Genomic DNA, 3,042 nt, shown 5'->3' on the forward strand with positions numbered 1-3,042 from the left:
ATAGGTAGGTAGATAGATAGATATGTAGGTAGATAGATAGATATGTGTGAGTGTATATATATATATATATATATATATATAGTGAGAGTAGTTTCAATTTTCAGACTAGTGAGGTGTGTTCTTGAGCAAATCACTTCATCTCACGTTGCTCTGCGACCACTTCGACACCTCACGAGTGGCACACCGTGCACCTGTTCAAGGAACGTTAATTTGATGAAGGGAGTGGCCGCAGTCTAATGACTGACACATGTAAACGAGCAAACGAATAAATTTTAAGAGAACTATTTGTTATCTTCAATATAACAACCTAGTTTTATTGTGTTTAGATTTCCTATATATGTGTAGGGATGTGTGTGCATATTTAATAGATATCTTTAATCTTTAATTTCTTTCAGACATGAGGCACCTGAAACAATCGCCCCTAATACCTTATTCATAGCCAGGTATTATTTTATCGTTTTCTTTTGTCGAACCGTCTGTTAAACGGCGGTGGGGGAAAATCACAAAAACAGACACATATACACATGTATTCAAAGACACACACACTCACACACACACACACATACACACACACACACACACACACACATATATATATATATATACGCATTAAAATACTCAAATATGTGTGTGCGTGCGTGCATGCATGTGTATGTTTCTGTGCAAGCATGTATGTGTATGTGTGTGTTTGTGTGCTAGCATATATGTGTGGGTACATGTGTGTCTGCATGTGTGTCTGCATGTGTGTCTGCGTGGGTGTGTGTGTGTGTGTGGGTGTGTGTGTGTGTATGTGTAATTAATTTCTGGACCAACGACTAGCAACAACGTTTCATAAAAATCTTCGATGAATATTTTGGTAATGCTGTTTCTTACGCCGACCAAGCTGCTGCTTTTCCTTCATGCTGTCTTTACTGGTGTTACTGCTGCTGTTCCTTTCACCGGCGGTGTTGCTGCTGCTGCTGTTGTTGTTATTGTTGTTGTTAGAAACCGGACACTTTTGATCTCTACAGGAATTGGGTTCAAGAAATTTCATTGAAACACCATTTGTAATTTATTAGATGAAAGCTGTAGTGGTTGTGAAAGAGCGTTTTGGTAATTATTGCTTGGCCTCCCTGGAGGTAAAAACTCAGGAAATGGTGCCGGGGTGTGTAGTTCACTGACATCTTAATTTGAAATCTTCCTTCCGATATCATGTTATACTGCAACTTCAGCTTTGTCTTTATTGATTGGTTGTCATTGCAAGTCAACTGTGATTGTTCTTTCAGATGGATGCTCCATCTTCCTCTCCCCACTCTGTCATTCTCCCCCTCGCTCTCTTTCTAACTTTCTTCATTCTTATCTCTTATATACTCTATTTCTCTGTTCCATTTTTATATCTTTCTTTCTCTCTTATACATACATCCAAATACTAACATGCACACACATACAAATACTAGCAAACGAACTATCTCGTTCACAAGCACACACACACACACACAAGCACGCACACACACACACACACACACACACAAGCATACACACTGTCACGTACATGCACACATTCTCACTTTGTGTCTACGTTCGTGGTTATTTGTATTTGATAATTCTTATTGAAAATCATTATAAGGTGATTAGCTGATGTATATCCTTGAACCTGACAACAAAATATCGCCAACAGAGGATCGAACCTAGAGTTAGAATCTAAGTTGACTTTTTAAAAATCTAGTTGTTCTTGTTAATGTTGCTGGTATCAACGTTTTTGTTATCTTCAATATAAATAAAAAGATTTCCATAATATACTTACCTACTTACATACATACTTACATATTTACTTATTTGTTTGCTTAAAAATGTTGCCCTCTATGGAGCATAATCTAATAACATCTCTCCACTCATCTCGAGTCTGGGCTGTCATTTCTGCGTTTCGGCTTTGCCTCAATATCCCGCCTACAGCCATTGTTAGGGAGTTCTGTATTTTGCATCTCCTATAAGCATAAGTTTTATTGAAGTCCTTTATATTCCAGATCCCTCAGTGGTTTTGAATTATCGTCCAGACATTTGTAAATATGCTTCATATAAGTTAGAGATGTTAGTCGTACCGAAACACATCTTTACCTTTGGGAAATGGGGGCCCGTATTGTTTTGGCAGGAATCATTTGATGTCTCCAACAGTAGAGGGGCTTTCAGGAGCCTACTCTGCGCTGGCATCGTTCCCGGGTGTCATTGAGGCACACTCCATCAGCAACAAGGACTGGGACTTCTGGTGAAATTAATACAGGCATATTTAAATGTATGAATGTGTCAATGTATTTAAAAATGTATGAGTTTCTATGAATTGTGATCAACATGGGCTTCGTTTCTGCTTGGGTTATTCACTTCACATATTTCTCAATTTGGATTTAATCCATCCTAAGATAATAAGGACTTAGAGAATACCTCAAAGGAATCTAATGTCAACATAAATATATTCAGTTTTTAGTTCGCTAATATATTTTATATTTAGTGTTTTTAAATTTTTTAGATTTTTAATTAATTAGGTTATTTAATGAGATCCGTAAATATATATGTATCGATGACTATTGATAAATATCCGATTAGCGTTGCTCTTATAATATGTGAAATTTTGACGTATTTTGCGCAGGATTGGAGGGACTCTTGATAATTAATCCTTTTGTCTTACAAAGACTATTGCTGCTTCGACATTACAAGAAAATTTTCAAACGCTTTATTCCTTTTTGCAGCATATTAATTATTTTACCCTAATAAAGTCGCAGGATTCATCTGCTTCGTATGAAATATCAAACAACTAAACTATGGATCACTAAATTTCTGTAGTCTTAAGTCAAGTGACAAAAAGTGTTATTTTAAGTGTGAATGAGTCATGAGAAACGTAGATTTTACCTGTGCTTTTATAATTTAATTTAAGCGTTAAAACAGTCATTCCCAACGTTTCAACATTAGTTCCCAACAGTGGTTCCCAAGGCATTTTATTTAAATGAGCTTACCTACGGACACCTTTTTATATGCTTATCCTTAGGTATATATATATATATATATATATAT

Source organism: Octopus bimaculoides, chromosome 6 (assembly GCF_001194135.2).
Source record: "Octopus bimaculoides isolate UCB-OBI-ISO-001 chromosome 6, ASM119413v2, whole genome shotgun sequence".
In the NCBI taxonomy this organism is placed as follows: Eukaryota; Metazoa; Mollusca; class Cephalopoda; order Octopoda; family Octopodidae; genus Octopus; species Octopus bimaculoides.